The sequence below is a fragment of the Muntiacus reevesi genome, chromosome 5, assembly GCF_963930625.1.
Source record: "Muntiacus reevesi chromosome 5, mMunRee1.1, whole genome shotgun sequence".
In the NCBI taxonomy this organism is placed as follows: Eukaryota; Metazoa; Chordata; class Mammalia; order Artiodactyla; family Cervidae; genus Muntiacus; species Muntiacus reevesi.
In genome coordinates this window covers 116,824,813-116,850,872 of record NC_089253.1, presented here as the reverse complement: position 1 = coordinate 116,850,872, position 26,060 = coordinate 116,824,813, and positions in this window count along the sequence as shown.

The following is a 26,060-nucleotide window of genomic DNA, read 5'->3' as shown; positions in this document are numbered from 1 at the left end:
CTTGTAGCATTCAGCATGCTGGCCATTATCACCTAGTCATCATTTACTGTACATGGCACCTGATGACCCATTTCTAAGCTCTTCTTGCCCATGGGATGGTGAATTCCTATGGCCTGTGTTTAGTTCATTTTACTGGTCCCAGTGTCTGCCATGAACAACTATGTGCCCAGCAAATGCTGGTCTAAGGAAAAGGAAAGATAGTATTTGATCTTTCCTATTTTTTTTGGCTATGCTGGGTCTTCCTTGCGGTTCATGGGCTTTGCTTAGTTACCCCGAAGCACGTGGGAGCTGAGTTCCCCGACCAGAGATCAAACCTGCAACCCCTGCATTGACAGGCAGATTCTTACCCACTGGACCACCGGGGAAGCTGATCACTCCTGTTTTATGTACCTGAATTTCCCCCAGTCCTCACCATGTTTCATGTGCACATGGACCACAATAAAATGTCATGGATGTACTCTCGTTGCACTCCCCTCCTTTCACGAGGCCTCAAACGCCTGCCAACTCTCGACAGCCCCCATCCCCTGCCTGCACCCCGGATGCCTCCTCCAGGGTTTCTGCCTCCCCAGTGTACCCCGCTGGATGTCACCAGCCAGAGCTGCCAATTGCTTGGAGCTTGGGTGTCAGCGGATCTGGACTGTGAGGGTGGACACGTCTCCCTTTGGGGTTGCACTTGATTGGAGGGGCCAGGGTCTACATGGAAATGGTCTTCCTATGTACACACTGCGACGTTTTAAATGGATAAGCAACAAGGACCTTCTATATAGGACATGGAACTCTGCCTAGTGTGATGTGGCAGCCTGGATGGGAGAGGAGTCTGGGGGAGAGTGGATACATGTGTATGTATGGCGGAGTCCCTTCACGTGCACCTGAAACTGTCACAACACTGTTAATGGGTTACACCCCAATACAAAACAAAAAGTTTAAAGTTTGAAACAAACAAAAAAAAGAAATGGTCTTCCTGGTTTTTTGTTTTTTTCTCCTCTGGAGCTCAGATGGCATTAGACTACACTGTCTACTTCTATGACGAGATGCAGGTCACTTCGCCCCCCTCCCTCCTCGCCAGGGTAAATCCTGTCCACAGTGGTTCCAGGAACTCGGCACAAAATTTCTATAGGTCAGCGCCACCAGCCAGATACCTCAAAATCCTGCCTTAGGGCCCCTGCATGAGGGACCCCTGCCATGGCTTCCCTGGGGAGTCACATGCACACACAACCACTCATTCTCACACCCTCACCCTCACATGCACACAATAACACAGCCTCAGCCCTCTCACCCACACAGCATCACCCTCACATACACAATCACGCAGCCATACACACAATAACACAGGCTCACAACCACTCACACACACTCACACCCTCACCCCTCCTGATTTCCTCCACTGTCAGCGGCTCACAAATAAGCTACAATGTGACCAAGCCACAAGCCCATGCTGTAGAAAAGGTTGTTCACTACTCATGAGCTCCAGTGAGTGGGGACCACAGAAGTTTTTAAGATCTCTACATTCGCCCGTGTCAAGATCAGCCCTGACCCTCTACACAGCCTCCTTCTGGACTCCAGAGTCCCTCTGCTACCCCCTCTCTTGGGGGAGAACTTTCTTGTTTGTTGCACCCCATCAACACCCTGAACTTCCAGAACTGGGAGACCCAAGTCCACTCCCCAGTGTGGGCTGAATGGGACAGATAGGCTGGGCCTGTCCCGCTGCTGCCTCTGCACGTGTCATCGGGTCAGTGGGAGCATCAGAAGGGCACTTGCTGGGCACCCACAGATTTCTGGGTCCCGGGCTCAGCCGGGGCGCCACTGCCAGCCCCGCATGCTGTCTCCCTCTTCGCCTCTTCTCCTGTCTCTGCCCAGGCCCCCCTCGGACCCTGCAGGTCCAGTCTTGCTCCCTTGATACACACACCCCGATAACCCCGCCTCCACCCCTGCCTGCCCCTGCTCTTTCCCGCCTCTCTGCTCCAGCTTGCTGGCTCCTCTGTCCTCTCCTGGCCTGGCAGCTGGTGCCCCCTCGCTGTTTCCCAAAGAGCTGGCCCTTTAAGGAGTCCCCTGATGAGAGAGCCACCCTCAGGCCAGGGGACCGGAAGGGCAGGTGCGGGGAGGAGTGGCAAGCAAAAATAGCTCCTTATCTGAGCCTCAGAGGGGCCAGAGCCCAGAGCAGGAGGGATTCCGAGACCCAAGGAGAGGGTGAAGGATCTGCCGCCTGGGTGCGTGCCTGGAGTGGGACCCTGCAGCCGGCCTGCCCGGCCCGGGCCTGGAATCTGATCTTCGCAGCAGTGGGACCTCCCAGGACCCTGGACTCAAGGCTCTTAATCAGGGTTCGCAAGAGCAGGTGATGGGCCCCAGGGACCCCTCGGCGGCTGTCAGAGCAGTCAGACCTGGGTCCATGTCGTATTCATTTCCATCCCTTCATTTGGGGCTTAAACCCATGGTCTTTTAACTGAGATCACACATCTGGTCTCAGGCCTTCATGAAGCTCAGGTTCTAGGATGTCTCCTCGCAGAAAGAGATCAGTGAGCCACAACGTGATAGGTAAGAAGTGGATTTACTTAGAAACACCCCACAGACAGTGCAGGCCACCTCAGAAGGTAACAGCGGCACCGAGGTACGGGGCTGTCAGTTTTTACAGGGTGGGTAATTTCATGGGCTAATGAGTGGGAGGATTATTCTAACTATTTTGGGGGAGGGGGCAGAGATTTCCAGAAATTGGGCCACTGCCCAATTTTTAAAAATTAATTAATTAATCTTAATTGGAGGGTAATTACCCTACAGTATTGTGATGGCTTTTGCCATACACCAGCATGAATCAGCCTCGGGTGCACATGTCCCCCCCCAATCCTGAACCCACGCCCCGCCTCCCTGCCCACCCCATCCCTCTGGGTTGTCCCATGGCACTGGCTTTGGCTGCCCTGCTTTATGCATCGAACTTGCACTGATCATCTGTTTCACATACGGTAGTACTCATGTTTCAATGCTGTTCTCTCATCTCATCCCACCCTTGCCTTCTCCCACTGAGTCCAAAAGTTTTTGGACCTTTACGGTCGGCCTTGGAAGTGTCATGGCACCTATCAGAGTATCATTTAGCTTGCCGATCAATTACAGTGTGTTTTACTGAGGTTCAAGGTCTAGAGAAAGTCAATCGTCTGCCCTCTTGGACCTAGCTGGTTCTGATCAGTTGATGTCGTGTCCTCTGGCTGTGTCTTTCTTTTACTGGTTGAGCCCTACCCACTTCCCTCCTGTTTTAATCTGATCCCACTCTACCTATCTTGCCAACCTCTCGCCCACTGTCCCCGTGCCCCCAACCACACCCCAGTGCACAGCTCTCTAATCAAGCTGGTCCCATCGGTCCTTGCGCACCGACCTCTGTGACGTCCTTCCCCCCATGGGCTTGTCCTGTCCCTCCCGCCCACCTAACTCGCCGCATCCTTGTGGACCCTCTGTGCAGGCCCGACCTTGGGAAGCCCTCCTGGTCCCCTGGCTCCTCAGTTCCAGCCCGTGTCCCTCAGGCATGGATGGAAGCCCGCTGGTCTACGTGCATCCTCCCCAGCTGCTGTGATGCTGCCCAACAAGAAGGACATGCCTTAATCGTTTTTTTTCGGCATTATCATCATGTTATTCTTTTATTTAGATTATCATTGTTATGTGTATGAACTCTCCCACAAAAAGAAACTCCCTCTCGGGAAGAGCTCTCAATGTACTTATGATGCCGGAACAGGATTTCATCTTCATCACACCCCTGGGCAGTGGGCATTGTAACTCCTGTCTTACAGGGTAGGGAACGGCAGCTGTGGGCAGAGCAAAAACTGCGAAATTAGATTCAGCACCACTTGATCAGCTGGTCCCTCCCTCCGCCTTGAAGCTCTCTCTTCACGTGGCCTCAAGGACTCCCACCTTCTTGGGTTCCCTCCTACATTCCTGTTGCTCATTCCCTTCTCCTGGGCTTCTCAGCACCGGAGTCAGCCCTTGTCCTTTGGTCTGTCTGCACACACACCCCAGGATCTCATTCAGGCTCAGGGCTTTAAACACCATCTACGGGACAACACCCCAATGTGCATTTGTAGCCACGACTCCTAAGCCCAACTGCCTGTCTGCCTTGCCCCACAGGAGTGACAGATATCCCCAAGGCTGGAGCTCTAAGGCTTATTCTATCTTCCCTGCCCCTGCCAGCAAGCCTGCTCCTCCCTCATCTTCCTGTCTCAGTTGATGGAAGCTCCATCAGTTGCTCATTGAGGTAAATGCCCGGAGGTTTTTCTCTGCCTCCTCTTTTTCTCTCACTCCCCAAATCCAATCTAAGGTTGTTGTTCCTGTTCAGTCACTCAGTTGGGTCCAACTCTTTGCGACCCCATGAACTGTAACAGAGAAGCCTTGGCGTGCTGCAGTCTAGGGGGTCACAAAGAGCTGGACCTGACTGAGCGACTGAGCCGAGCTGAACTGGACTGCAGCATGCCTGGCTTCCGTGTCCTTCACCATCTCCCGGAGTTTGCTCAAACTCATGTCCGTTGAGTCAGTAATGCGGTCCACTCATCTTGTCCTCTGTCATCCCCTTCTCCTCCTGCCTTCAATCTTTCCCGGCATCAGGGTCTTTTCTAATGAGTTAGCTCTCCACATCGGGTGGCCAAAGTATTGGAGCTTCAGTTTCAGCATCAGTCCTGCTAATGGATATTCAGGACTGATTTCCTTTAGGATGGACTTGTTGGATCTCCTTGCTCTCCAAGGGACTCTCCTTACAATCCAATCTATTGGGAGGTCCTATTGGCTCCTCTGTTAGCTATATCGAGGATCAACTTCTCCTTCACCTCCACGGCATCTGCCCATCTCCCAGCCCTTCTCATTTCTCACCTGCACATCCCACCAGCTTAGAGCTGGTCTCTGTTTTCACCTCCACCCAGCACAGCATTGGGAGGGTCTTTTACGTACTGTATAGCATGGGAATTCCACTCAATGTTATGTGCCATCCTGGATGGGAGGGGAGTTTGGGGGAGAATCAATACCTGTATGTGTGTGGTTGATTCCCTTCGCTGTTCATCTGAAACTATCACAACACTGTTGATCGGTTATACCCCAAGATAAAACAAAAAGTTTTGTTTTTTTTTTTTAAAGAGGGATTTTTATACCTAGAAGTCAGCTCTGTGACCTTTGCCTGCGGCCCCTCCCTCGTTGCCCTCTTGTCTGTCCAGAGCCTGAGGGGCCCAGGTGAGTTTGTCACATAGAGAGATGGTCACTTCTCTATTCAGAAATGGCCTCCACTTTCCAGCCCTGGATCCCCCGTCCCTGCCTCATCTCTGTCTACTCTGCCCATCACCCCCACCCCTCCAGCTCCAGCTCTCCTGCTGATGCTCATACACAGAAGCCTGTGCCTCCTGCCTCGGTTCTCGACCTGGGGCTTCCCTCTGCCTGGAACACGCTTCCCCGGGAGCTAAGAGATAGCTTCTCCACTCCACTGGCCACCCGTTTCCATGGCAGTCAGATCTACCCCAGCCCCAGTCACGCATGCATTCCTGGTCCCCCCTTTCTGCTTCACTTTGTCTTCACGTCACAGCCCTTGTGGCCTGGTTTACTTGTTTCTCATGGTTAATACCTACAGTCTCCTCACCGCCCACCAGAAGCAACCAGGGAGCAGCTCTCTGTCTTTTTAGTTCGCCGCTGCATCCCAAGCAACTCTGACGGTACCTCGTGGACGGAGGGGCTAGGTACCGTACCAGCCGGATGATTCCTTTCTTCTCTTTCACTTCTCTTCGTGGAACCTTATGAGGCTTGTCTGGGAAGCTGGCCAGGTAGACAATGTATTTTCTTAGCCCAGTGACTTAGGTACAAGGAAGAAAAGGTCTTAGAAAGCCAGGAAACTGCTGGGACAAGCGAGTTTGGCTGGTCCAGCTACAAACGTCTGTTCGGGCTGGGCTGAGCTCTGTGACCTCTGCCGGCGGCCCCTCCCTCGTTGCCCTCCTGCCTGGCCAGAGCCTGAGGGGCCCAGATGAGTTTGTCACCCCGCCTGCCCTTGTCACCCAGCCTGTTTGCACCCCACCTGTCGCCCCAACCTGCTTCCTCTCATTTGCTCCTCACAGCTTCTTCAAACACCTCCCTGTCATGGGGAGCTGCCTCTCAAGTGCCACGCACACACACACCTGTTTGATGTGGACGCCCTCAGCATCGGGTGCAGGCAACGTAAATACTGCCGCGCCCATACACACGTACACCCCTGCAGCATCTGATACCGCAGGAACTGCAGTGGAAGCAAACCGACTCCATGCAAATCCCAGCTCCACCACTAACTAGCTCTGCGAGCGTGGACGCCTCTACTTAATTCTTTCACCTGTAGGGAGGGAATCGCTGGTGTCCCTTAGGGTTGTTGTAAGGAAATTTTCCCTGTGGCTCAGACAGTAAAGAATCTGCCTGCGATGCAGGAGACCTCTGCATTCAATTCCTGGGTGGGGAAGATCCCCTGGAGAAGGGAATGGCTACCCACTCCAGTACCCTTATCTGGAGAATCCCATGGATGGAGGAGCCTGGTGGGCTACAGTCTGTTGAGTCTCAAAGAGTCAGACACAGCTGAGTGACTCACACTTAGGGTTGTTGTAAGGTTATGTTTGCAGAGAAGCCAGTACTGCACCCACTGCCCAATGAGTCTTTTGTAGTGGTTACTAGTCTCACAAATGCCCACTTCTTGGGTGTCCACTGTGTGCCGAGCACTGCTAAATACATCTGGGAAAGCACCCCTCTTAATGGGCAGCATCAAGATGACAGGCTGCAGCCCAGAATGGCTGCTGGAATTCTGCCTTGGATGACAAGCAGGCAGAAGACACAGTGTGTGTGAGTTGTGGCAGGGTGGGGGGAAGGACCACCAGAAACTCTCCCGACTCCTTGCTGTTGGAGAAATGAGTGACATTTACTAGGGGGTTGTACCAACTGGTGCTAGAAAAAGATGTGTGGGTAATCTGCAAAACCCATGGAGAGAGAAAGAGTTTGGGGGTCAGGCAACTCTGGTTCAAACCTCAGTTCCATGGAAAAAAGACTGGAAGGATATGCACTTCTCTGGCAGGGCTTGCTCTCTCTCCCCAGACCTTTTTATCAACATGCTATTGGCAATTGTGTCACAGTAGGCTGCCACTTCTGCGTCCCCAGCATCTTTGACGTCAGTGGGCAGTGGTGGGAGGATGGCCAGTCACCAGGGAGTGACTGGGTATTGAGCCCATCGTCTGCAGAGGTGCCTTTGTGCTCATCTCTGCTTCCTGGCACCACACTCCCCGCCTTGGTTATGCTAGGAAACTTCCAACTTCCCAGCTAGCTGAGCTGGGTGAGCTCTGCCTGAAGGTCAACACTTCTAGATGTCTTTAAAACAACAGCAAAAAAGAAAAAACAAGAACAACCTCTGCAGCTACAAGCCTCCAGGCAAAGTTCTGGAGGCCAAGCCGCCCTTCCCCATCCCTGCCTGGCTTCCACAACTCTTCTTCTCACTCTCTCCATCCCCAGGATCTACATTTAAATCACATCCTGAAATATTCCGTTTGGCCTGAAATAGTCGAGAATCGCGAAGTTTGTAATGTCTTCCAGGGATTAGCAAAATCCCTTAATCCCCTTCTTTCTTATAATATCATATAGGGAACTGGTTATGCCAAATGCATTTTTGAATTGCACAAGCGTTCTCAAAAATATGGCTCTAGAGTATGTCAAGGAACATTTTCTGAACTGAAGCATCAACTGTAGTCAGATTTTTGCACCAAATTGTGTGTGTGTGTGTGTGTGTGTGTGTGTGTGCATGTATGTTTTAATCCCAACTCTCACTGACCTTGGGACCTAGCCCAGGTGCTCAGCGCCCCCAGCCTCACCCATTACGGCCACGTGACATTCCCTTAAGAATCTACTGAGCCCCTTCTGGGGACTTCTCCAGACCTTGGACACAGAGCAAACAAGACAAATGAGACTTAATCTTTTGTGTGGCGGGGCCAGTCAATGATGCATCTCAGATCATTTTAAGCATTTAGAAGAAAAATAAAGCAAAGTAGGGGCACAGCGATGTGCCTTATAATCTACTGTGTGGACCATGCTAGATTCCACCCAGGCCCACGGTGGGGGTCTAGTTTCCTGGTCTCACCCCATCACCCCCTGCAGTGCCCTGACCCACACAGGAATGCCCCACCCACACGCCTCACATTATGATGTCTTTTTCCTTTTTCTCCTTGCCAGCAGACACCAAGATAGAAATGGCAGTGGGCATCAGGATAATCACGTGAAAAGACTTTGGGAATATTTTTCTTTCTTCCACAATTATTTATTAAGCCTACTGTGTGCCAGACAGCTGGTCTGCATAATGTTTTTTAAAAATTGGAATGCTTTACATAAACAGCCTTAGTTCTGGAACTTCTCGACAAATTGGAAGCCTCTGGCAGTCCTGGGCATGCCTTTCCTTGGGACAACACTTAGCCAGTGCCAAGAGGTGGCTGCTTACTTCAGAGAGTGATTATTCTCCGGTCCGCTAACCCTTATGGTCTCTGATTCCTGGCCAGCTTCACTCCCCTGCCTGGCTGTGGCGGTCATTGATTTGAGTTTGCAAGCCCAGATTCAAGCTCTCAGCCTAATGAGAACATACCAACTAGGATAAGAATACCGAATGAGATGATTGCTTAAGTCTGTGACATTCCGTCCATGGAGAAGTGAAGTCTGTGTCCCTCCCTTGAATCTGAGTGGGTTCTCTCTGCTTTAACCAACAGAGTCAGTGGAAGTATTGATATGTGACTTCAGAGGTTAGAACATAAAAGGCCATGCACTCCTGCTTACTTATTTATTTTTGGCTGTGCTGGGTCTTCGTGGCTGCATGGGCTTTTCCCTGGTTGCACCGAGCGGGGGCTCCTCTTGGTTGCAAAGCTCAGGCTTCTCCTTGCAAGGAGTGGAGCACAGGCTCTAGGGCGCAGGCTTTAGTCGCTGCGGCACATGGACTTAGTTACTCCGAGGCATGTGCGATCTCCCTGGGCCAGCGATCACACCCGTGTCTCCTGCATTGGCAGGCGGATTCTTTGCCACTGAGCCCCCAGGGGAGCCCCAGGCCCTTATGCTTTATTCTCCGCAGCTCTCACTTCTGGAGCCCTGAGCTCTGGAAGGAAGAAGTCCAGTTGCCCTGGCTTCGCTGTGCTATGGGGAAGCCTGAGCTGTGGGGAAAGGCCGTGGGTTGGCACTCTAGTTCACAGTCCCCGCTGAGCCCAGCTTGTGAGCCTTTCTAGTCCAGGCAACAAACACATGCGTTAAGAAGTCTCAGAGGGAGAGGCTGTATGTACACCTATGACTGATTCATGTTGATGTATGGCAGAAACCAACACAGTTTTGCAAAGTGATTATCCTCCAATTACAAATAAGTAACTTTTCAAAGAGGAAGTCTCCAGCCGATTCCAGTCTTCGGCCATTCAAGTCGCCCCCTAGCTGTTCAAGTCTTCCAGACTGAGGACCAGAGACAATTATCCCCACTCGGCCCTGTCCAAATTCCTGACCCTGCTAAAACATTGGCTGTTCACATCACATTTTGGGATCGTTTGTTATGCAGCAATAGATAATTGGAACAACGTCCATTAGGAAGTAGCAGTTGAGCTCAGAGCTCAAGTATAACTGGGTAAGGAGTGGAAAATTTGGGCAGAGCATTTCAAACAGGAGGGACAAGAAGTAAAAAAGTCCTCTGGTGAGAGGAATATGATAAATTAAAGAATTAAAGAACACCAAAAAAAGAAAAAGAAAAAAGAGAAAACAACAACAAAGAAAGAAAGCAACCAGAAAGCTTTCCAGGTATTTCAAGCACAAAGGTTTTTTTTTTTAATTTATTTTACTTAGTTATTTACTTTTGGCTGCCCTGGGTCTTCACTGCTGAGTGCAAGCTTTCTCTGATTGCAGCAAACGGGGGCTCTTCTTTGCTGCAGGCATGGGCTTAGTTGCCTCATGGCATGTGGGATCCTAGTTCCTTGACCAGGGATATAACCCATATCCTTTGCATTGGAAGGCAGATTTTTAGTCATTGGACACCACGAAAGTCCGTCCAATAATTTTTCAGTCTCCTGAGACTTGCCTATCTTTTTCTTTCGTCTCCCCTATGCCCTTCTCACCCAGTTTAGATGACCGACTCAATCATTATAACCACTCATTTGCATATACCCTGAACTCCCATGCCCCTCTCTTCCTTCACTGTACTCTTCCGGAAAAACACCAATTTTGGTTAATCCCAGCTCTCTATCTATTCAACACCTGCACTGCCAACAGCTGATAAGTGACCTCATTTTAAATTCACAGCCAACTGAGGTCAAGAGGATGCTTGCTGCTTCCAGAGCACTCCCACCTCATTTTCTTGGTCTAGCCATGCTCCCATCCTTCCAGAGGACTATTTTCTATGTTCCCCTCTCTTCCAAAAACTCCAGCGCCTCCTTCTCTATCATCAACTGCCGCCTTTACTTCCCATTTTACTGAGAAAGTACCAGAAAACTTCCACGTGCTCACACCACATCTGCCAGCTGATGTCTGGACCCCTTTATTGTGCTTTTCCTCCTGTTGCTATGGATGAGCTGTTGTTTATGCTCCTGCCTGCAGCCAAAGTCTGGGGAAACTAGCAACCATCCTCTCTCATCTGCCAAGGGCTTAGACTCCAACCATTGCTCTCTCCTTCATCATCAAGGTTTGCCCTCTACCAGATCACTCCCATTAGCCTGTGAATATATTGTTATTTCTCCTCTTTCAAAAATAGCCCAGCTCTCTCCTGATCCCACATACCCTACCAGCTACCACCCCATCTCTCTGCTTTATTGTGCAGCAAGACTCTTCAGAAGAGTCGCCTGTACTGCCTTTGATTCCTAACCTCCATTCTCTCTTGATCCCACTTTCATCAGCGCCGCCCCCCTCACCTCTCCCCAAAACACACCTCTAGGTGGCCGATTCCTCGCCAGATAATTGAGTCTCAGTTCCCATCTCACCTGGCCCCTCTCAGGACGTTTTAACCCCGCTGAACATTCATTCCTTGAAACACTTTCCTCCGTGGCCTCCAGCACACCACCTGCTCCCCACCTCCCTCTTACCTCGCTGGCTGCTCCTCCTCTGTGTCTTTTACTGGTTCTTTTCCATCTCTTGACCCCAAACCCTGAAGTGGCCCAGAGCTCTGTCCTTGGCCTTCTCTCCTCTATCTAAGAGCCCACTGAGATTTGTGGTCATGATTCTAATGTAGGCTGATTTTCAGTCAGGCTCATGGCTTTAAATACCTCCTGTAGCTGCCAACTCCTAAATTTATTTTTTTTCAGCCAGAATTACTCCACTGAATTCCAGACTTGAACATCAAAATACCTATTTGATATTCGACCCAGCAATGCCACTATTGGGCACACACCCTGAGATAACCATAATCGAAAAAGACTCATGTACCCCAATGTTCACGGCAGCGCTATTTACAATAGCTAGGGCGTGGAACAACCTAGACGTCCATCGACAGAGGAACGCATAAAGAAGCTGTGGTGCATGTGTACAATGGATGTTACTCAGCCACAAAAAGGAATAAATTTGAGTCAGTTCTTGCAAGGTGGCTAAACCTAGAACCTGTTATACAGATTAAGTAAGTCAGAAAGAGAAAAACAATATTCTATATTAACACACATATATGGAATCTAGAAAAATGGTACTGATGGACCTATTTGCAAGTCAGGAAAAGAGACATAGAGAAAGACATGGACGCAGCAGGGGAAGGAGGGGTGGGACGAATTGAGAGAGTGGCACTGAAATATGTACTCTGCCATGTGTAAAACAGACAGCTAGTGGGAAGTTGCTGGATAATGCAGGGAGCTCAGCTTGGTGCTCTGTGATGACCTAGAGGGGTGGGAGGTGGTGGGAGGGGGGAGGGAGGTTCAAGTGGGTGGGGACACATGTATACCTTTGGCTGATTCATGCTGGTGTACGGCAGAAACCCACACAGCGTTGTAAAGCAGTTATCCTCCAATGAAAAATAAATAAGTTAAAATAAATAATTAAAAATAGCTCCTCCTCCCAAATACCTATTTGACACCTCTGGCATGTCCAACATGTCGCAACACCAAAATCCAGATCTGGCCTCCCAAACCTGCTTCTCCTGTACTTCCCATCTCTCTGCATAGCAAATCCATCCTTCCAGTTGTTTGGGCCAAAAGTTTGGAGTCATCTCTAACTCCTCAGTTTCTCTTATACCCCCATCCAATCTGTGAGATAATCCTGACAACTCGGTCAAGTGTGTCTGGACTCTGGCCATCACTCACCTGCAGCACTAGGATGGTGTCAAGGTTCCATCAGCCCTCTCCTGGATCATTATAAGAACTTCCTAACTGATCTTGTCCTCACCTTCCTTCATTCTATTCTCAAGAAAGTAGTGAGAGGGTCCACTTAAAACCGAAATCAGATCATACAGTACAGTACTCAGCTCAAAACCCTCATGTCACTCAGAATAAAAGTCAAAGTGCAGATGCCCTGGTACTCCTTTGATTCCACCTTCTAGCCCCTATTCTGTTCTCGTCTCTCTGGCCCTCTTGTCCTTGAGCATGGAAAGGGTGTTCCCGCCTCAGGACATTTGCACTTGCCAGTCCCTCTTCCTTCCATGCCCTTCTTCCATATGTGTCTGACTTGCTCTTTGTCCTCTTTTAGGCTTTTGCTCACATGGCTCAAGCAATCAAGGAAAGCGAGGTTCACAAGGGTATCCTCAAAGCCTAGAGCAATGCCTAGTTCACGCTAGGCACTGGGTGCTATTTGTTGCCTTAATTTAGAGACCAGGTAAGAAGGTCACAGGTGCTAGAAGAGGCTGAGAGGCGGGCAGGAGCCAGACTGGCAGGCTTGCAGGTCTTGCTAAAGATCTGGAGGAGGGCTGACATGATCACAGGAGTGTTTGGAAAAACTGCCCTGGGCTCCAGGAGGGGAGAACGCCCCTTCTAGAAAGTTGACTCCTGTCTTTGTGGGGAGATATGAGGATTTGCTTTCTAGAAAGGCCTCTTCCACTTAGAAGGAGCAGGGGGCTCTGGGACTAAGGAGATCTCTGCATTTTGACCGGACTCAACACTGCATGGGGCTGTAATTATGGGTAATCAGCCCTGTGCTTCTGAGTCAGCAGCTCAATCAAGCCCTTTACAGACACAGGTTGAGGCCCTGCCTCCTCCACCACCCTGCTGAGACCTCCCTGCTCCAGGAAGCCTCGGAAACTGCCCGAGCATTCTCCCCTCTCCCTCATCACCCAGGCTCACCCCTCCTTGTCCTCCTGCACTCCTCGGCCTGGAAAGACTTCCATGGAGGTCACATCCAAGGGTCAAGAGGCCAGCTGAACCTCTCTGGCCCCCAGACTGTAGGCGAGGAGCCCACTAGGCACCAGGAAGGTGTGGGGGCTGAGCAGGAGCAGATGGCACCTGCATACCCTCTGAGGATGGTGCCCCCGGGAGCCAGGATGCTCAGCCCTGGGGCAGCCTCCGTTTAAAGCTCCCTCTTAACTACTCTCCAGCTATCCAAACAACTAGACTATTTATTCAGCTTCTCTTCGGCCTACTGGGCTCCTCAAACTCAATGTGCCTTCCGCACATTCCTTGAGGGTTTTTAATAACCTACCAGTAAGAACAAGAAGTCCATTTCTACTTAACTCAGAAATCAAGCTGAGGTGGAAATACCTTTCAAGGACCCCTCCCTTCCCAACTCAGCTGGACTTTTCACTGCAGAGGGAAGTAAAATTAATTTTGACTTTGCTGCCAAGATGCACCTAATTAACTTTGCCAAGGAAGCGGGAAGGGAAATCACAGATAGTGAGGCAGAATGTTCCACCTTCAAGTACCGAAGAGTCAGGATTCTTTCTTACCTTCTCACATGCGGGGTTGCAGGGTTCTTGCCAGCTGCTGACCTCCCAGGGCCTGCTCCAGTCTCCTTGCCAGGCACACACCACCTCGTAAGTCTGCAAGGGCCTCATGGAGGGTGTCTGGCTGAGCCAGGGGCAGCCAGGTTTGCTCTGTGACCATCTGCAGGTCACAGGCCAATCCCAGATCAGACATTCTACGAGCACAGGGTTGCTGGCAACAGTGATCAGATGAGAGGGAGCTCCCTGGAGATGATGGGCCAGACAAGAGAATCAGCAATCCAGACAGCCAACAGCCCCTCTTTGGTTCTTCCATCTCCCAGCTCAGAACTCACGACCATTCATCATTTCCACTTTTTCCTGAGAAAAGTTCATCTTTCCCCTGTTCCGACTCTTAAAAATCTAAGTACAGTGAAGTTGATTCATTGGCTGATAGACTGACCTCAGGAGAGAAAAATTTCTGTCCATTTTTGGAGACGGGAGGAAGATGGCACAGAAGGAGACTAATAGCTGAGTGCCTTCCGTCCACTTTCATAGGGTCGCCTGCTATTTTGAAAGGTGCCCTGGCGTCTGAACTTAGAACAAGAAGGAGTTGGGTTTGAATCCCAGTTGTCTTGCTTTAACTATGTGGCTTTGGGCAAACTGCTTAGCTTACCCAAGCTTCTGCAGCTATAGCTGTTAGATAGGGATGATAGTATCTCCCTTCAAGGGTGTTTGCAAAGACAAAAAAAGATGTTAAGTGGAAATAACAGAACTTAGAATTCCTTGTCCAGCCAAACTAGACTCTCTGAAAGTCTGTGGAATTCTCCAGGCCAGCATACTGGAGCGGGTAGCCTTTCCCTTCTCCAGGGGATCTTCCCAACCCAGGGATCGAACCCAGGCCTCCTGCATTGCATGCAGATTCTTTACCATCTGAGCTACCAAGGAAGCCCCTCTGAAATTAAGACATTTTCTAAAAAGAAGAAAAATGAATCCATGAGGAATAAATAAGTTTCAAGAAGTAGTAAGCTGAAACACAGATGTGTATGTGTACATACACAAAAGTGTATATACGTATACATGTGTGTGTATCTTTTGGTCCATGTATTTTGTATGTTGCATCTATATTTAGATATATACAAATCTTTAAAAATGAGCAAAATCAAACAAAAATTTCTAGAACTAGACCTTTGATAAATTTGATTATTTCTCTTTGCAATATTAACATGGATGGCTTCCCAGGTGGCTCTGAGTAAGGAATCTGCCTGTCAATGCAGGAAACTCAGGAAACATGGGTTCAGCCTCTGGATTGAGAAGATCCCCTGGAGAAGGAAATGGCAACCCGCTCCAGTATTCTTGCCTGGAAAATCGCACAGACAGAGGAGCCTGGTGTGCTGCAGTCCATGGAGTCGCTAAGAGTTGGACACAACTTAATGAATGAGCACTCATGTTCATGACATGGAAAGACAGCCATGCTCATGGATTAGAAGACTTGGAGTTATTTAAGTTGGTTTGATTTCTCCCGAGGCCTCTCTCTCTGACCTGCAGATGTCCATCTCCTCGCTGCTCCCTGCCATGGCCTGTTCTCTGGGAAAACACATCCCGAACATCTCTTTCCTCTGATGTGGACATCAGTCCCAGTGTATTAGGGCCTCACCTTATCAACCTTGTTTTAACTTAATCACTTCATTGAAGGTCCTATCTCCAAATATGGCTACATTCTGAGGTACTGGGGGTTTGAACTACAACACATGAATTTGGGGGAGTGGGCACAATTCAGCCCATAACATCATTTAATGGGAGAATGGACAGTCTTTTCAACAAATAGTTCTGGGAAAACTAGATATCCACATGCAAAGAATGAAATTGGACCCTTACCTTACACCATATGCTAAAATAATTCAAAGTGGATCAAAGACCTAAATGAAAGACCTAAAACAAGCTTAGGGTTAAAGATAGGGGAATACTTTATGACACTGGATTTGTGAGCATTTCTTGAATATGACACCAAAAGCACAGCAACAAAGGAACAAATAGATGACTTGGACTTCATCAAAATTTAAAAGCTTTTGTACCTCTAATGACGCTATCTACAGAGTGAAAAGACAACCCGTAGCATGGGAGAAAACCATATATCTGATAAGGAATAATGTCCAAAATTTATTGGGTTGGCCAAAGAGTTCATTCAGGTTTTTATATACAGAAAAACTAAAAGTTTTTGGCCAACAGAATAGAAAGGACTCCTAAAATTCAACAACAACAAAAAACAAGTAACCCACATGAAAAAAATGGATAAAGGATTTCAAAAGACATTTCTCCAAAAATGATATACAAATGGCCAGTAAGCACATGATGAGATATCCCACATCACTAGTAACTAGGGAAATGCAAATTAAAGCCACAGTGAGATGCTGCCTCACACCCATTAGGTTAGCTGTCATTGTGACAGTGGAAAATAACACCTGCTGGGGAAATTTGAACCCTGGTGCCTTGCTGGTAAGCATGTAAAATGGTGCAGCCCTTGTGAAAAACAGCATGGTGGTTTCTCAGAAAGGTAAACACAGAATTACCATATAATAAAGCAATCCTATTTTTAAGCATGTACTCCCAAAATTGAAAGCAAGGACTCAGATACTTGCAAATATCAATGTTCAAAGCAGCATTATTCACAATAGCCAAAAGGTGTAAACAACCCAAATTTTCACCAATGGAACAGGTGAATGGGTAAACCAAATATCATAGATCCATACAATTCAACCTTAAAAATAATAAAATTCTGATATATCCTATAACATAGATGAGTTTTGAAAACACTGTGCTAGGTGAAGTCAGCCAGATTCAAAAGGACAAATTTATATGAGCCCATCTCTGTAGGAAACCTAGAATAGGTGAATATTTATATTAATAAAAGGAGCAGTCTCTCAAGAAGGTGATGAATAGTGACATGCATAAAACACACTGAAATATGCAAAGTAAAACCTGATAGACTCAGAAGTAGATACTGACAAACATATAGTTCACACATTTCTCTAAGAAAATGGCCAATCAAGCAGACAAAAAAAATAATTACAGATATGGAGGATTTAATAACACAAATTAACAAATTGCTCCCAAAAAACAAATGAAATACACATTGAATTTGTACAAAACTGATTGCAAATTGACCACAAGAGAAATTCTGCAAATTCCAAAATGTTGACTTCATATAGCCTCATTCACTAACCATGATACATTAAATTAGAAACCATGAAATAAATAATAGCTCCCCAAAGTTCTGCATATCTTTGGATTATATAGGAAGTCAAAATGGTGATGACACAGTCTTTGGAAATGATCCAGAATGAGAGTAGCTCATATCAATATCTGTAGGAATTCAGCCACATCAGTAGTCAGAGGAACTCTTATCATCGTATATACACATTAAATACTTGCAAAGTTAAAAAATGAATGTGTTAAACTTTTAACAAAAGAAGCAAGTAAAAAAGAAACTAAGTAAACCCAATTGAAATAGAATGAAGGAATAAAGATAAAAACAAAAAATAATGATTTTAAAGCAAATTTGCAATTGTCTCTAAAGCTAACTGATGGTTTTTTGCAAGTGCAAAGTAATGGATAACCTTTTGGCAAATATAATGAGAGTGAGAAAGAAAACATAAAATAAAAGCTGCAATATGACTATAGAAACAAAGTATATTTTAATAATTATGACAGTCAAGAAATGAATAATTCCTAGTTTATATAACGTCTTCCATGATGTGGAAAATGGTGGAAAGCTATTCAACTTATTTTAAGAGGCTGATGTAGCTTTGATTCTTAAACCAAATAAAGATATCAGAAGCAAAGAAATTTGTAGGCCAGTATAACTTATGAGGGGCTTCCTTGGTAGCTCAGCTGGTGAAGAAGCCACCTGCAAGGCAGGAGACCCCGGGTTGATTCCTGGGTCAGGAGGTTCCCCTGGAGAAGAAGAGGCTACCTACTCCAGTATTCTTGGGCTTCCCTGGTGGCTCAGACCTTAAAGAATCTGCCCGAAATGTGGGAGACCTAGGTTCCATCCCGGGGTTGGGAAGATCCCCTGGCAGAGAGCATGACAACCCACTTCAGTATTCTTGCCTGGAGAATCCCCATGGACAGAGGAGCCTGGAGGGTTAGGTACAGTCCATGGGGTCGCAAAGAGTCAGACATGACTAAGCAACTAAGCATAGCACAGCACATAATTTATGAGATAGATGCAAAAATACTAAAGAAAAATTTGGGAAATCAACTTTAGCATGATAATGAAAGATTAAGTAAAGGTTGAACTGAGAATTCAAAAGTGGTTCAACATAGAAAATCTACAAGTATAATTTACTATAGTAACGAAATAAAAGGAGAAAATCAGATGATCACTTCAATAGATAATAAACAACATTTAAAAAATTCAAAATTCAAAATCCAGTTTTTAGTAAACTCCCAGACAGTTGATTGTTGATAAGGTCCACTTTACCCACTTGCTAAAGTACATTACCAAAAATATATAACAGATGTAGTATATCTTTGTAAAGTACTAAAACATTCCCAACAGTCGCTAAAGACTGAACATTGCCTCTAATCTTCAACCTTTTATAGGATGCCCCAATCAGTGCAGCTAACATATAAAATGTGCAAATGTTGGAAAAGAAACAGAAAGCTGCCCATTTCAGCAAATGATATAATGGCTTGTCTAAAAAATTCAAAAACATTAATTGACAGATTATTAGAACTAATTAGACAAATTAACAAGATGGTCAAATACAAAATCAAGATGTACAAATACAAAATAGAACAGGACAAAAAAATAGAGTAGCTTTCCCACACCACTTACCCCATTAAACAATGTCATAGAGGGACTTGCCTGGTGGTCCAGTGGTTAAGAATCAGCTTTTCAATGCAAGAGGCACAGGTTCCCTGGTCAAGGAAGTAAGATCCCACTTACTGTGGGACAACTAAGCCTGAGCACCCCAACTACTGTGCCTGCACACTGCAATGAAGACCTGACCCAGCCAAATCAATTAATTAATTTAAAAAAATGTCATAGATAAACTTGCCAAAAAATTTGAACCTGACTCTAATAAAGACTTCAGATATAACTACATTCAGGAAATATCAGGGGCATTAAAAGACATGGTGGCAGATACATTTTGAATGTAGGAAACTCTTCAGGACAAATGATCAGTTTTCCACCAATTCAAGGCCAAAAAGTCAAGGGATAATGATGGATACAAGTCATAACACATTTGGCCAAAAAAATAGACTATGGCCAAATGCCAAGAGTAAACCTTAAGGTCAGCTGTGGACTTCAGGTGGTTGTGACCTTTCAGTGTTGATTCACAATTGTAATGAATGAACCGCTCTGGTGGGAGATGTTGGTAGGAGCAGAGGCTGTGCATGTAAGGGGGTAGATGGGAAATCTCTGTGCCTCCGTTTTAATTTTGCTGTGACCTAAACTTCTCTAAAAATATTGTCTTTAAAAAAGACTTAAGTCTTTGCCTTCCCTGGTGGTTCTGTAGTCAAGAATCTACCTGCCAATGCAAGGGACATGGGTTCGATCCCTGGTCTGGGAAGATCCCACATGCCTCGGGGACTTTCTTAAAAGGCAGATCCATGTGCATGAGGAAACATGGTTAAAGATATTCATTAACAGCATTGCCTTGAAGAGTAAACACTAGACCACCCCAAACATCCATCAGTAGGAACCAGACCAAATAAAGTCATCACGAGGCAACATGGCCATGGGGTCACAGGAGTCTGATGTGACTTACGGACTAAACAACAAAACAGTGTTGTACATCAGCTACAAAATAAAAGGTAGATCTTTCAGTTCAGTTTGGTCGCTCAGTCGTGTCTGAATTTTTGCGACCCCATGAACCGCAGCACGCCAGGCCTCCCTGTCCATCACCAACTCCCGGAGTCCACCCAAACCCATGTCAACTGAGTTGGTGATGCCATCCAACCATCTCATCCTCTGTCATCCCCTTCTCCTCCTGCCTTCAATCTTTCCCATCATCAGGGTCTTTTCAAATGAGTCAGCTCGTTGCATCAGGTGGCCAAATTATTGGAGTTATAGCTCCAACATCAGTCCTTCCAATGAACACCCAGGACTGATCTCCTTATAGGATGGACTGGTTGGATCTCCTTGCAGTCCAAGGGACTCTCAAGAGTCTTCTCCAACACCACAGTTCAAAAACATCAATTCTTCGGTGCTCAGCTTTCTTCACAGTCCAACTCTCACATCCATACATGACCACTGAAAAAACCGTATCCTTGACTAGACGGACCTTTGTTGGCAAAGTAATGTCTCTGCTTTTTAATATGCTGTCTAGGTTGGTCGTAACTTTCCTTCCAAGAAGTAAGCATCTTTTAATTTCATGGCTGCAATCACCATCTGCAGTGATTTTGGAGCCCAGGAAAATAAAGTCAGCCATTGTATCCACTGTTCCCCATCTATCTGCCATGAAGTGATGGGACCGGATGCCATGATCTTAGTTTTCTGAATGTTGAGCTTTAAGCCAACATTTTCACTCTCCTCTTTCACTTTCATCAAGAGGCTCTTTAGTTCTTCTTCACTTTCTGCCATAAGGGTGGTGTCACCTGCATATCTGAGGATATTGATATTTCTCCTGGCAATCTTGATTCCAGCTTGTGCTTCCTCCAGTCCAGCATTTCTCATGATGTACTCTGCATATAAGTTAAATAAGTAGGGTGACAATATACAGCCTTGACATACTCCTTTTCCTATTTGGAACCAGTCTGTTGTTCCATGTCCAGTTCTAACTGTTGCTTCCTGACCTGCATACAGGTTTCTCAAGAGGCAGGTCAGGTAGTCTGATATGCCCATCTCTTTCAGAATTTTCCACAGTTTATTGTGATCCACACAGTCAAAGGCTTTGGCATAGTCAAGAAAGCAGAAACAGATGTGTTTCTGGAACTCTCTTGCTTTTTCAATGATGCAGCGGATGTTGGCAATTTGATCTCTGGTTCCTCTGCCTTTTCTAAAACCAGTTTGAACATCTGGACGTTCACTGTTCACATATTGCTGAAGCCTTGCTTGGAGAATTTTAAGCATCACTTTACTAGTGTGTGAAATGAGTGCAACTGTGCAGTAATTTGAGCATTCTTTGGCATTGCCTTTCTTTGGGATTGGAATGAAAACTGACCTTTTCCAGTCCTGTGGCCACTGCTGATATTGTGAAGTTGCAAAGTATTACAAAATGATTCAGTTGAGTTGCAAAAAGTTGCAAAATGATTCAGTTGGGAAACACCTCCACAGAAACAATCCTTCATAAATTAAGACAGGTATTAATTATACATAAGTAACATGTGTATACACACATATATAACATGTATATGACATGAATACCTATATTAACATAATACTCATTAATTTAATACCTGTATATGCATATATATGTAGGTATATATATATATATTCATATCTATATAATTGTTTCTATAGAGGTAAGAAAAGGTATTGAATGATACCAAATTGAGGATCAGGGGGATGGCAATTAAAGCACAAAACCATATGGTCATAGAAATTGAATTTTAAAAAATTGATAAATTCCAAAGCCTTTACTTGAAAAAAAAGCTTCTAAAAAACAAATAGAAGGAAACTTTCTTGAGCCTTGTCAGTGCTACATTAATGATTTACTAGGAGAAAGCATCTGCGTATAAATTGTGTAATTAAAACTTACTTTATTTTCTTGACTCCCAGAGCTGAGTACACTGCTTTGCCCACACTGACCGGAGGAGCCTCAGGACAGAGGCAGAGGCAGCTGAAGCTCTGGTTTCTCATCCCTGCAGGCCTTCAGTTGCTTGAGATGAGCATTAACTCAGTGACCTCGACCGCCCCAAGCAGGTTTTCCCCAGGAAATACTTAATCCCAGGCCGATGACCATCCTAGCCCCAACAAAACCCACTTACGTGGGAAAAACTTTAGTAAAGATCCTTTGAATCTCTAGCTTCATGGATATCCACAGATGTATTTGATAGAAATCAAATAATTCTGCAAACACACACAGACAAAAACATTATCAAAATATTACACATTTGAATTAGCAAGCCAAAGACTTTGTGAATCTCCATTCCTTCCACCCCCCCTTATCTTGTTATTTATTTGTTTAAGTGAGCTCAACTTGGGTTTTCTGTTATTAGTAGGCAAAAGACTGTGAATCTACATTCTTAAAACACATGCATGAACAGAAAAAGAGACACAGAAGTACAGAACAGACTTTTGAACTCTGGGGGAGAACGTGAGGGTGGGATGTTTTGAAAGAACAGCATGTATACTATCTATGGTGAAACGGACCACCAGCCCAGGTGGGATACATGAGTCAGGTGCTCGGGCCTGGTGCACTGGGAGGACCCTGAGGAGTCAGGTGGGGAGGGAGGTGGGAGGGGGAATCGGGATGGGGAATACGTGTAACTATATGGCTGATTCATGTCAATGTATGACAAAACCCACTGAAATGTTGTAAAGTGATTGGCCTCCAACTAATAAAATAATATTTAAAAAAAAAAAAAAACACATGCATGATAGATCTTTTTCTGAAATAGTGATCTCTCTTGCCACATTCTAAACAGGTTTCCACGCACCGAAATCCATCTGTAAATCTAAGTCTAAGAACGGAACAAGGAGAATACTGAGGTCAGATGGGAAAGACACCTAACTCCTTCAATACAAGGACAGGACAGGCAATTTAGGCATTGATTGGATTTGTTAGCTTTCCTGACTGGGTGCCACTCTCACTCCAGGTCTAGTTCCTCCAGCGCACATTCATTTAGCACATGGACACCCATTTTCAGTTGTGATTCTAGACAGGCAGGAATCACAGTTCTATCAGTCTTTAGATAAGTATTAAGAATTGGAAGGAATTCCCTGATGGTCCAGTGGTTAGGACTCGGGGCTTTCAAGGCAAAGAGCCTGGGCTCAGTTCTTGGTCAGGGAACTAAGATCCAGCAGCTGCATGGCACAAATAACAAAAGCCAAACAAACACAAACACATGGAAAATGTTTACAGGGACTTTCAGTTCAGTGGTTAAGACTCCGAGCTCCCATTGCAGGGGCACAGGTTCCATCCCTTGTACGGGAACTAAAATCCCATAGGCTGTGTGGTGCGGCCAAAAAAAAAAAAAAAGAATTGGCTGTGTTGCTGGTGTGGGAGTGCTCAAAAATATAAAAATAATCATGATGACCATGTATTTAGCTTCTGCTGAGTGCTAGGCAAGCTCCCTATTTCACCACCGTTGAACTCAATCTGCTAAGACAGAAGCACTTATGTCCTCATTTTACAGGTTAATAACTTGCTCACAGTTACGTAACTCATTATTGCCAGACTTAAACGAGTCTCTGGCTCCGAAGTCCACATTCTCGTCTGCTGCATTCAGCAGGCTCCTTTTTTCATGGGGAGGTCATACCACACTGGAAGCTCATTCCTTGTGGGATAAAGCATTTGTTCAGAACTCCAGGAGTTCAGACAGCAAGATGGCATCAGGGTCAGAGTCAGCGAAATGGTCCCTCGCTTCACCCTGCAGAGGATCCATGGGACCTGGGGGACCTTGGAGCTGGAGCTGGCCGTCCAGTGGGTTGACTTTCACGCACAAAACCCTGCTGAATCACCGAGCCTGTCCCTGCTATTACGCAACAAATCAGAACGCCACGAAACCAGCCCTGCTCCTCAGGATTGCTTCAACCCCAGGCTTCAGTGACTCAACAAAGGGCCAGTAACTGATGAAAGGGAAGCCCAAATGTTTGGAAAACCTGCTTTGTGGAAGTAATCTGATCTCCAGTCTGATCCAAGAATCAAGAAACTGTTTCCTGGAATGTGGACCTTCTCTCGGTGGCGTCCATTCCTGTCCTCTAGCTCCCCCTCGGGACTCCTGCCCTACTATTTCCTCTTCCTGAAAGGCTCTCCTCCCAGAACCTGAGGGACTTGCCTCGCCTCACTCTTAGCTCTCAACTCATTCAGTTGAGAAACAGTTGACTGTTTTTCATTCAGTCAGGCTTTCCTGGACTTTATATCTAGACTATCAACAACAACCCTCCTCTCCAACATACGGTTCAGTCGCTAAGTTGTGTCCAACTCTTGCGACCCCATGGGCTGTAGCCCAGCCCACCAGGCTCCTCTATCCATGGGGATTCTCCAGGCAAGAACACTGGAGAGGGTTGCCATGTCCTCCTCCAGGGGATTTTCCTGACCCAGGGATCAGACACAGGTTTCCTGCATTGCAGGCAGATTCTTCACAGACTGAGCCCCCAGGGCAGCCCAATATAGACACATGTCAATTCATATTCACTTAGCCCTCTTCCCTGCTTTATCTTTCTCTCCTTAGAATTTAATCTGATGTCATTTTACGTCTTTGTCTTGCCTCTACTAGAACTTCACAAGAAGCTTACTTCTGCAAGCTCCACAAGGATAGGGATTCGTGTTCACTGCCTTTTCTCTTAGCACTAGGACAGGGCCTTCTGCATAATAGGCATGCAGTAAATATTTTTTGGATGAAACCAATCTGTGCTTCAGAGAACAGTGAAATCCTGGAAAACTCCCACAGTTTAGTGTGACATTAAGAGAAAAATCAAGAGTTTTAGAGATCCAGATTTGAATCTAGACCTAATCTAGATGAATGCTCAATCCAGTTTAATAATTAATCTCGAATGATAATCTAGAGTACTACTTGGACTTCCCTGATGGCACAGTGGATAAGAATCTGCTTACCAATGCAGGGGACATGGGTTCAATCCCTGGTCCAGGAAGATCCCACATGCTGGGGGCAACTAAGCCCATGTGCCACAACCACTGAAGCCCATGCTGCAACTACTGAAGCCCATGAGCCTGGAGCCTGTGATCCACAGCAAGAGAGACCACCACGATGAGAAGCCTGTGCACCACATCTAGGGTGTAGCCCCCACGCCCCCGCTCTCTTCAGCTAGAGAAAGCCCGCGCAAAATAACCAAGACCCAGCACAACCAAAAATAAACAAATAAATAAATTTTTAAAAAATCTAGAGTAGCCTCCAACTAATGAAAAAATAAATGGGAAAATAAAATAATATAAATAGCAAAAAAAAAAATCTAGAGTAATACTTAATCTCACTAAGCCTCATTTTATGATTGGTTGAGGGAGAAAGTTTGCCTCCTCGGATTACAGGGAGGACCAATAAAAATTTCCTGAGTCCCATGCCAAGGACTGTACATGCATTATTTCTTTAATCTTCACAACAATACCATGAAGCTATATCACTGTTGTCCCCAAAGAGACCAAAATGATGTGCCCAGGGTGATAAAGAAAGGAAACAGGCCACAGGACTCCAACTCTCTCTCCAAAATCCATGCCTTAATCACCACCCCAGATGGAAAATGAAAGTGAAAGTTTGTATGAATAAAATGCCAGGCCCTAAAGGACAAAGGGCTTCCTTGGTGGCTCAGCTGATAAAGAATCTGCCCGTCATGCTGGAGACCTGGGTTTGATCCCTGGGTTGGGAAGATCCCCTGGAGAAGGGAAAGGCTACCCACTCCAGTATTCTGGCCTAGAGGACTATACAGTCCACGGGGCTGCAAACAGTCGGACACGACGGAGCAAATTTCACTTTCACTTCCAATGGAGAAGAGGGGCTGGCAGTGTCCCTTGACTTCTCCTCCACCCAAGCCCTCAGCAGAGTTGCTGCGAGCCAGCAGTGCTCCTATACCGCCCGGGGCTCTGACAAGCAGGAGGAGCACTCACTCCCCAAGGGATGGCTCAGCCCTGCGCTCGCCCCGGTCTGGTGAGTTGCCCTGTCTTTCACATTCAAGGATGATCTCCTCACTGTCTCCCCAGACCCCACACCTGCCCCTCCAGGATCTTCTTTGGCACTAGACCCCGGGACTTGGTCACTTTTGCATAGAGTAAGTAATATATAAGGAAACAATATTTTATCTTCAGATCAATTGCTGTTCAGATATCACTAAAATTGTTCTATAAGCTTCTTTTAAATGTGATTTCACCCTGGAGTAAGTAGGAAATGGTGACCCACTTCAGTATTCTTGCCCAGGAAATCCCATGGACAGAGGAGCCTGGCAGGCTATCATTCATGGGATCTTGAAAGAGTCAGACATGATTTAGTGACTAAACAGCAACAACAAACCAAAGGAAATCTAGAGAGCAGTATTGATAGCAGATAAACTGGAAATTAAGGCTAAAAGCATTAACAGAGATAAAGATCTTCACTTTAAAATGAGTTTTTTAGAGTCTTCAAGAAAATATAACTATCATGAGCTTGTATGCTT